The following is a 10,679-nucleotide window of genomic DNA, read 5'->3' on the forward strand; positions in this document are numbered from 1 at the left end:
AGAAATTACTTGGCAAAATTCAATCCCAGCATCAACTCAAAAGAGAGAAAGCAGGAGGAAAAAAAGAAAAACAAATTCAAATTCTGGCCTTGTCACCTAACCCCTCAGGTCAATTATTTAATTGTACACTGAATTTGTTTGTGACTCAAGATGGCTCAGAGGTTAAGAGCACCTACTTCTCTAGTAGAGGACTTGTGTTTTATTCCCAGAACCCACATGTTCCTGAATGATGACTAGCAACCTGCAACCGTATCATAGTCACCTAAGAATATAAAATTTAGTTGCTACACAAAATCTTTTGAGGCAGAGTAGTATTTTACTTTTCTCAATAGCATCTTAAAAACTGTAAGTCTTGATAAAGAAATATATGGGTTCAGAAGAAACACTAGTTGTATAACCTTGGCAAAACATTTGAAATCCCTGTGCCTACATCTTCCCACACAGAGAAGGCCTTCCCCACATGAGACTAAAACACAGGGTTATCCCTGAGGCTCAGAATAACATAGAACATGGTATAAACACTGATAAACATTACTTAGTAGATATTAGGATTCATTCATTGCTGAACATGAAAGAATACCTTGTAATCTCAGCATTCAACAGCCTGCGGCAAGAAATCACAGAAAGTTCAAGTCCAGCCTGGGATATATGGTAAGATCCTGTCTCAAAAATATCTAAAATAAAAGACTGTCTACAACAACAAAGTTTTAATGGATAAATATGCCAAGTATAGTGAAATACACCTGTGATCTCAGCACTAGGGAGGCTGAGGCAGGATTTGTAAATTTCAAGCCAGAGTAGGCTACAAAGCAAAGAATGCAGAAGGGTGAGGGGAGGGGAGGGGGGAAGTGGGAGAAGGGAGAAGGGGTGGAAGAGGACAGCTGTGGCTATCTTTATTCTTAAATACTTCAATACTTCTCTGGAAATATACAAACGACCCAATTAGTATATAAAAATATCCTATTAGTCATTAGAGAAAGTATATCAAAAACTGTTTACAAAGGGGCAACTAGGGGCTAGAAAGACAACTGGTTGGTAAGAGCTCTTGCTGCTGCAAAGGATAGATTACCAGCACCCACATCAGACACACAACTGCCTGTAACCAGCTCCATGGGATCTGGTGCCTCTGGCCTCTAGCATGCATACAAACACACACACACAAACGATTTAAAAAAAAAAAAAGAGGAGGAGAAGGAGGAAGAGGAGGAAGAGGGTATCTTGGCAGAGAGGCAGAGGCCAGCATGGTCTACAGAGAGTTCTAGGATAGCCAGAGAGCTAGACAGAGAAATCCTGTCTAGAAAACTCAAGAATAGGGGCTGGGGATTTAGCTCAATGGTAGAGCGCTTACCTAGGAAGCGCAAGGTCCTGGGTTCGGTCCCCAGCTCCGGAAAAAAAAAAAGAAAACTCAAGAATGTTACTGGGGAGGGTGGATCTAGAGATTTTGCAATTAAGAGCACTGAATGCTCTTCAAGAAGACCTGGGTTCGGGGTTGGGGATTTAGCTCAGTGGTAGAGCGCTTGCCTAGGAAGCGCAAGGCCCTGGGTTCGGTCCCCAGCTCCGGGGAAAAAAAAAAAAAAGACCTGGGTCCTCTGTTCCCAGCATCCACAAGGGCAGTCCACCTGTGTCTGTTAACTCCAGTTCCAAAGAATTCAATCCCAAGTTAATAAAGATGGAGAAAAAAGGGGCTGGGGATTTAGCTCAGTGGTAGAGCGCTTACCTAGGAAGCGCAAGGCCCTGGGTTCGGTCCCCAGCTCCAAAAAAAAGAAAAAAAAAAAAAAAAAAAAAAGATGGAGAAAAAATAAAGCTTATCATGAAAGCGTAAAAAGAAAACAAAAACAAAAAACAATGCCCTCTTCTCATTAGACACAAATGTGACACTACTGTGCAGGCAAAACTCATACATATAAAAAACAAAATCTTTTAATTTATTTACTATGCTAACTGATAAACAATAAACAAAGATGAGGTTATAGCTCAGCACTTGTCTTCAGTGTGATTAAAATTCATCCTAAAAAAGAAAAATACCTTACCTCCACAAGTCATAGAGCAGCTGGAAAGTTAGTAAAGTACACACACACACACACACACACACACACACACACACACACACACACACACACATATATATATGGAGAGAGAGAGAGAGATTATATATAGAATATGTCTGCTCTAGGAGATCCAAGTAGATTGTGGTCCTAGCTGATATTGCAGGTATTTAGTGAAAAACCTGAAGGGAGCCAAAACATCAGCTAAGCTGTTTTTGATATTTTGGGACAGTTTCTAAAACTTTTTACAGAATAGGATAAAAAGCAACAGGTTAGCTCCTTCCTTAAAGGAAAAAATTCTAGCATAGCAAATCAAACTTTGAAATGGGGAAGCAAAGTTGTATGTCTTAAGAAGTAAAAAACACAACTTAAGATTGGCATGAATGGAATCCAGGTGATGCCATTAACAAAAACAAGAAATAGAATGGCTTGGGATAATGTAATAAATATAAACACTGGGGGCTGGAGAGATGGCTCAGAGGTTAAGAGCACTGACTGCTCTTCCAGAGGTCCTGAGTTCAATTCCCAGCAACCACATGGTGGCTCACAACCATCTGTAATGGGATCTGATGCCCTCTCCTGGTGTGTCTGAAGTCAGCTACAGTGTACTCATGCATAAAAATAAATAATTAAAAAAAATAAATAAATATAAACACTGTCAAACACTGGTTTGACATATAAACTGAATTAAGTAGATAATTTTATAACTTTACATACAACTTCACAATTCACATCATTTCCATCAGTTTAATATAAAGAACTAAGGCAAAAATTATGGTAAATACACAGTATCACAATTTCTTTTTCTAGATACCTCATATCCTCAAAATTACCCTTATCTTACATCATACCTGCATTTAAACTATTATATCAAAGTCTCATCAGGGCCTGTGACATAGATTACCAGGTATTGTCACTTGCTGCAGAACCTAAAAGCTGGAAGGCCAAGATACACATATTGCAAAGAACCCATTTTCTGAGAGCTGTCTTGACTTTCACATGAATGTAGGTGTACAGACAGGTATACCCAAACATAAATATATACATACAGTCTTTCATTCTAAGTGATACAGACAAGGCCAACTATGGTGATGTGGACCTATAATTCCTCTAACTGAGGAGGCAGAAGCAAGAGGATCTCACCAGCAGCTTTAAAAACAAAAACCTATGTAGTAATCTCAGTCCAAAAGCAGAAAGAAAAGCACAAATATTTAGATCCACATCTGTAAGATACTATATGGTTGAAAACCACATTTCAATTTGTAACTAAAAGCAAAGATCGTCCAAGTTAACGAGTAGCAAAACTAAACACGAGGTTCTCTTTTTTAGCTTCTCCAATCTCTATAGTATAATCAGGATTAACCCAAGAGGAATGATATACAGAAAAATAAATAAATAAATAAATGCCAAGGAAAATGTTCAAATAGAAGGAATGGTATCTACAAGACAGAATAAGTAAAGTATAATTTCTAAGAGTATAGACTGGGCTGGGGCTAGACTTTGTCTACCATAGATGAGTAAACGAGTTTAAAGCATAATAATTAAAAGTACAGACTGAGCGGAGAGTACTACTCTGGGTGAGAACTTGTCTAGCATGAAAGCACATCCTTAATACAAAACAAAACAAAAAACCATCAGGCAGGGGATAAAAGTATGGGCAGAGTCAGATCACTTGGATTCTAATTCTAAGCAAGCAACTCTATTCCCACCTCAACTTCTCTAAATCGTAACTGTCTCATACCGCTATAATTACACTACTTTCCTCATAGTTGTCAAGAATGGATATGACGGGGCTGGAGAGATGGCTTAGCGGTTAAGAGCGCTGACTGCTCTTCCAGAGGTCCTGAGTTCAATTCCCAGCAACCACATGGGGGCTCACAACCATCTGAAATGGGATCCGATGCCCTCTTCTGGTATATCTGAAGTCAGTTACAGTGTATCACATACATGAAATAAAATAAACCTTAAAAAAAAAAAGAATGGATATGACGTAAAAGTATGGAGGAAAACACAACACCATAATCTATAACTCTAGTTATCATAATTACAAAAAAAAAAAAAAAACAGCCAGAGGAAGAGGAACTAGAAGTGAAAGAGGGAAGCAGTTCTAGCAGCACTTTAATTACTAACTAGTGATTCTATACAGTTCAATCTCAAAGTAAAACACTGAAAAGCTGCCAATATTCAGATGGGTTGGAAATATAGCTCAGTGGTTAGCACTTGGTTTAGCTTCCACAAAACCCTATGTTCAGCCCAGCTTCAGTGGAGGGCCATGCCTATAATTAATTTCGGCTCTGGAGAGACAGAGACAAGAGTTCAGAAGTCTAAGGTCGGCTTTGAAGTCAGCTTGGACAACATGAGACCCTGTCTTAGAACACAAGTTCAGGGGTGGGAGAGATGGCTCAGGGATGAATAACAACTGGCTGCTCTTCCAGAGGACCTCAGTTTGATTTCCAGCACCAATGTGGAGTAGCTCACAACTGCCTATAACTCTCTCCTCTGGATGCCACAAGCACTGACATACTTTACAAAATTTAAGTATATACAACTGGTTTTTTTTTTTTTTTTTTGGTTCTTTTTTTCGGAGCTGGGGACCGAACCCAGGGCCTTGCGCTTCCTAGGTAAGCGCTCTACCACTGAGCTAAATCCCCAGCCCCTACAACTGGTTTTTTGTTTTTGTTTTTTGTGACTAGGTTTCCCTGCCAGAGATCCACCTGCCTCTTCCATCCACCTGCCAGGATTAAAGGGGTCCAAGCACTACACCCAGCCACCGTACATCAGCTGTTCACAGACTACTCCAGGAGTCAAATTTTCAAAGCTGATTTCTAGAGTTAATTTACCCTGGTATCAGTGCTCGGGAACAGAAGAAATTCCAAGATCACAAGAAAACAAATGTTATGTTGTTATTTTCTATGGACAAAGATTAGGTGATCTCAGTTCTCCTAACTTTCCTCACAGTATTAAAAATAGGTATCATATGAAAGTATGGAACAAAACAACACTATAATCTACAACTGCTAGTTATTGTAATTACTTCAAAAAGACAAGAGTAAGGGGAACTAAAAGTGTGAAAGGGAGGGTTTTTTTGAGGGGTCCCCTCTGCCCACCAGTTTTTTGAGCCTTACTCTGAAACTGTAGACTAGGCACTACATGACTGTCTCTTGAATGCTGGGATAAAAGGCTCACAGGACCTACTTTGTTTCTTACTCACATTTAAGATGTATACAATTATACAAATAACTTCAAAAGCCAATTAATAGAATACAGACTCTCTCAAGTGATAGATGTTCTCATCAATTTTTACATAAATTAAGACAAAACCAATTAAAACAACTGCACACAAGACCTGGCATGTCAACATACAGGTGAATTTCAGCATATTTAAAAGTCAGGAGGACACCATGTTCCAGGCCACCCTCAATACATAACTGCCAATATTTTTTAATGTTTAAGAACAACTAAAGAGCTTTCAACACAGAAAATAAATATAATCTAGTCTGTTGGAATATAGAGAACTGAACTCTAATTCCAACTTCAGAGCAGAAAATAAATGTTAAACATGACTATCCAAATACTGACTTTAGACTATCACATCTTTTGATTTAAAGAAACTAACATAATTCAACAGGTTAGCAAAACTGTTTAGAAATAAACAATTTACTCAAGTTATAAAATGTTGGGAAAGTGTTGAAAAATAACATTTTTCTACCTCAGAAAAAGTATTTTGGATGAAGTAAACTAAATGCAGCTATACTCATCTATTTTCTAATAGTTGAATTAAAACACCTTCAGAATGCACAAACACACTGAAAAAGTAATTGTAATAACTAATAGAAAATAAAAACCAGTCCAGGTTGAAGAACTGGCCCAGTGGTTAAGAGCACATACAGTTGTTACAGATGACCTGAGTTCGACTCCAGGCAGGCAGCTGACAACTGCTTATAATTACAACTCCATGTGATCTAATACCCCTCCAACCTCCCACTCAAGTAAGCAATAATTAAAATAATATATATTATAGTATCACTAAAGATTCTTACATTTGTAAAAAGATTTCAACTACAGCAATTACTATCCAAACTTAAACAAATAAAATACTGTCTATGAACTTAAACCAGCAGAAGAGAGCTTATATATATACATATATGTGTATTATGACATACATATAAGTAATACACATAAATATGTTATGTATATAGTTTAAAGATTAAATCAACTTGCTCAATTCTTATGCTTTTTCCCCAGTAATCTTTAACTGAAGAGTATGGAATACAAACTGCTTCAATAAATTGTTTCAAAAACTTGTCTGTAATGGGTTAAAATATATAGAGTAGTTGTGCCTTAAAACAACTATTTCATAAGATATCAAATTTAAAGCCAAACTTGCATTATTTTGTGTTACACTACCTCTAAACTAGATCTCTAAACTGTATGTTTAGTAATGCAGTCTAAACTCACATTTAGAAAAGAAACTGGGAATCAAGACACATGACATTTAGAATGTAAAACCAACCAGACACGTGAATTGTATAGGATTTTTTCTAAGTTTCTACCATTCTGTTACTCATAAAGTGTAGTGATTACTGACCAGAGGCATTTAAGTTTTTCAACTTTAAAAATACAAGAACTTTTAAAAGACTGTAATATCTGAAACATTTGTAAACCTTAAAATCTTCTCCATTTCAATTTACTAATAGCTAAATGGCGGGCTATTTTCGGACTTCAGAAATTTAATCAAAAACATTTTTTTCAAGAAACTGAAAGGTTTCCAAAAATAAGACAGGATCAATTTGACTCTTACTACAGATTACAAATGAACATCTAATGTGCTCACCATAGAGGTACTTACAAATTCCAAGGGGACTGCACAGGAAGGTGTTGATTTTTTCTCTATAAGCTTTATGTTTTCCAGTTTGTTTTTTTATTTTGTATCCTCTGAAATATCCAAGTTCTTTGAAGATACTTAACCTATGACTATTTGACATAGAGTTACTTGAAGTCAGCTACCCATATTTATTTTGAAGTTTTCATATGGCTAGATCCAGAATTAGCCAAGTTCCTTGGATTCAAGAGCAAGGTCTTCTTTACTATTCCATGTATTTGTCACTGTTGTACTTATCCAATCCAGATGAAATATCCAATTTATGTGCCAAAAAGCAGAAACAAAAAGAAAAATTTCACATCTGAAGATTACGTCTAAACATCAGCGTATACAGACAACAAAGAGCTATCTCAACACTACCATGCTGCTGTGGAACTGGAACATCTTACATTCCCAAGTAAATAAAAGATAAGAAGAAAAAAACTCTGTATTCTTTCAATGTCTTCATTTAGAAAAGCTGTCCCATTGTAATATGAAAAGAGCTGAAGTCAAAAATTACTAAAACTTTTAATAAAGGTAAAAAGAACTGCCACAAAACTTCAGCAATATTTAAACAGTAATTTGAAACTGCTGAAACTACTCAGTACACAAATCAAACATATCTTACAGTTTTGGCTGAAGAACACCAACAGGAGAGGGGGAAGAGACAAAATTAACACCAGACGAAATACTTTAACCACTTATATAATCCGTTTGAACCAAAATACTGAAGAAATGGCTGGGTCTTTTAAGTAGCTCGTTGTTCACTACTATCATTCACTTCAGAGATGATTCTTGCCAATTTTAATAAACTTCTGGGGCAAAATTACCCCAAACAAAAACAAACTGTAATTCCAAAATGGCCACTTGAAATATCCGGGGCCTTTAAACAAAACCTAGATGATGATCTTCATATCTGCCAAACTCAGTCACCTGTAAAAGTTGTATATAAAAGAAAAACTTAAGTCAGTTTTTATTTTCAAATTAAAATTAACCACCACTTTGAAAAAAATTAACCTCTAGGAAATTTTTTTATCTACATAGTCCTAAAAAAAAGAGCTGGGGAAAAAGTCGCTTCCTGGCACTTGAGAGTCTACTGAATGAAGGGGAACTGTGGGTGGGTATCATTGAGGACAGAGTTCCGACTGGAACTGGGAACTGCGTGCAGGTAGAATACTGGAGGTTGTTATGTACCAAACTTAAAACTTTGAGCAAATATTAAAACTATGAAATTGGCACAGGATCTTATCACTGATCCTCCTAATTCTATCCCATGTGTCAAAGGAAAACAAATGGACAGGTGGTGCTGCCACGGAGCGTTAGTAAACCTAACTCCGAGAATGAGAGGCAAAAGGAGAATGACGCTCCTTCCAAAATGCAATCTCTGAGAGAATGGAGCAGCTGGATTTTACCCACGAAGGCTGGGTAGGAAGGTGGGAGGGGAGCGTGGCAAGAAGAGTGGCTAAGATTCGCCTGAGACTGACTTGCCAGCCTCAGAAAGCAGCAGTGGGCTAAAGGTGTACGTTCCCGTTTCCTTGTTTTAAGCAAACAGGTTTCGGCCAAAACTCAAGGAGTGGGAGGTGCGGGTCCGACTCGCCCACCACGTTAAGGATGGTGTCCTCCCCCGAAAAATAACAGGTCCCGTCGGACTCGGAGCCGACACGACTTCGGAGCGCAGGTAGCGCTCGCCTCGGCGAGCAACTACCACGGCAACTGCCACGGAGCCGGGCGCGGCGGGGAGGGCGAAGCTCCGCCGAGCACACGGCGGAAGGCCACAGCTCGGCCGCGACTCGCCCCGGGCTGGCTTGGTGGTGCCCAGGAAGGCGCGTGCCCCGGCCTGGGGCAGCCCGACGCCGCCGGCGCCCCAGCCGTTCCCGGCCTCCGCCAAACACCCCCCCACGGCCGCCGAGGCCCGCCGCCCACCTCGCCCCACAGCCGCCGCCTCCGCTCCGCCGAGCTGAGTCAACGCCGAGGGCGGGCGCCCCGCGCCTCACGCCGCCCCCCGGCCGCCCGCAGCCTCACGCCTCGCGCCACCAACGCCGCTCCCGACCCCTCAAGCCCCAACGCCGACACGGGTACCCTCTGGTCCCCGGGACTCCGGTACGGGGCCCAGGGGACTGTGTTACCTTCTGCCCCACCAGAGGTGCCCCTGGCCTGGGGGTGCCGCTGCGCTCGATCCCGGGAGGAGGTTTTCGGTACTTTGAATAATCCCCTTTTGCCGCTTTTCCCTCCCCCACAACCAGTCTCAGTCCCAAAATGGCGCCGACCCGATCCGCAATGTTCTGGGCCAAGTCTCGCGAGATCGTGGAAGGTGGCGAGGAGGGGGAAGGAACCAGAGAGGTTGAGAAGTAGAGAAGGAAGGCGGGGCGAGAGGAAAGAGGAGGAAGAAAGGGTGTAGAAGCAGCCGTGCAAACGAACCCACTGGGCGGGGCAGCAGGAGGAGGGCCTCCACCACAGAACCTTCTGGCCCAAGTAACCGCTCACGCCCCGGTCAAAGAAGCTCCGCCCTCTACGTCGGCGCCTGGGGGAGGGTAAGGGGCGGGGCTAGTCCGGAGGCGGGGCTTTGAGGAGGACCCGGAGGCTGGGCCGCGCGCGGGGTGGCGTGGGGCGGGGGAGGCGGAGGCTCGGCGCGGTGACGTCAGGAGCAGCTGGAGCCGGGGATTACCCCCTGCTGCTGACGTGAGGACGGTGAACAATCCGGAACGTTCGGTGGAAGGGGGAATTCCCGGCCGTTCCCTGAGGAGCGCCTCTTTGCAGCCGCGGGCCCTCCCCGAGCTCGGGACGGTGGGGTGAAGAGGACGAGCGCGGGCGGGCAGGCGGGCTCGCAGGACCTGCGGCGCTCCTCAGTCTGCCGAGCCACGAAGCCCGGAACGGCCGGTTGCGGGCGCCGCTCGGCTCCGCCTGTAGCCGCGGCTCGCAGGCGGCTCAGCGCGGACTCTCAGCGCTACGTGGGCGGAGCCGGCCCTGCCTGAGTGATTGGGCGCCGCGATCGCGCGCCACGCGGAGCGTGCGGGACGTTAACACGCGGAAACCGGGGTAGGAGGCGCGCGAGGCTCGACTGCAGCCTCGGTTCCTCCCGAGTGCAAAGGGCTGCCAGATGGCACCGCACTATAATTTGTCTTTCTAATAACTCTTAAAGGAGGTGCATTATTTCACCAGCGTTATCCTGGGAATCCGCAAAGCACAAACATTAGTTTGTTTTTTTTTAAATAAATGTTACGGTATTCAGTCTCCCTACTAGTCGCCAAAGGTTCACTCTGGAAAGGGTGAAGATGGCATTCCAAGAGGAATAAAAGGAGAATAAACAAGGGGGAAGCATCCTAAAGAAGGAAAATAAAACTCGCCTCTACCTTCTACCGAACCATTGGAGCGTCATTTCCTAAAAACTTTTTATATGCATTATCGCGTTTGTAGTCTAGTGCGTTGCTCCTACAAGTTCGCCGAAACACCACTGTAATGTCAACACCTTAATTTGTACCTTAACCTTTACCCATCTTAGAGATTGCCACCTTGGGCAATTAATAAATGCCCCCCTAGGTACAAAGAGAAAGGGCTTAAAACTATAGGATACTTTAATCCTGCCAAGATGTTTTCCTCGTTTTTTTACATAAGCTGGTTCCATATTTTTAAAGTGTTCCAATTACTCCCTGGATCCTGGCTACTCAACGTAACTACTAGGTTTAAAGTTCAGTTTGTTTTAGGTGGGTTTGTAAACGGAGCGAGTGAGGGCGGGAGGGGCAAGGATTCCTGTTGCTGTCTCAGCTCTAAGGAGC

The 10,679-nt window shown here is 42.3% G+C and overlaps 1 protein-coding gene across 11 annotated transcripts in view; it reads right to left on the reverse strand.

Annotated features, from left to right (window-relative positions):
- Nucleotides 1-9,185, reverse strand: part of Gpbp1 (GC-rich promoter binding protein 1) — a 67,421-nt gene extending 58,236 nt beyond the window's left edge. For 3 of the 11 annotated variants that reach the window (XM_017590710.2, XM_017590709.2, XM_063281514.1), the window contains exons 1-2: nucleotides 9,033-9,171; nucleotides 6,895-7,839 (exon numbers count right to left, since the gene is read on the reverse strand). The gene's annotated coding sequence lies outside the window, so the exon portion shown is untranslated. Of the gene's footprint in view, nucleotides 1-6,879; nucleotides 7,840-8,829; nucleotides 8,917-9,032 lie in introns of those variants that run through there. The other 8 variants (NM_001408813.1, NM_001106410.2, XM_063281510.1 and 5 more) reach the window with 5 other exon arrangements.
- Nucleotides 9,186-10,679: the final 1,494 nt, after the last annotated feature.

The sequence above is a fragment of the Rattus norvegicus genome, chromosome 2 (genome assembly GCF_036323735.1).
Source record: "Rattus norvegicus strain BN/NHsdMcwi chromosome 2, GRCr8, whole genome shotgun sequence".
Taxonomy (NCBI): domain Eukaryota; kingdom Metazoa; phylum Chordata; class Mammalia; order Rodentia; family Muridae; genus Rattus; species Rattus norvegicus.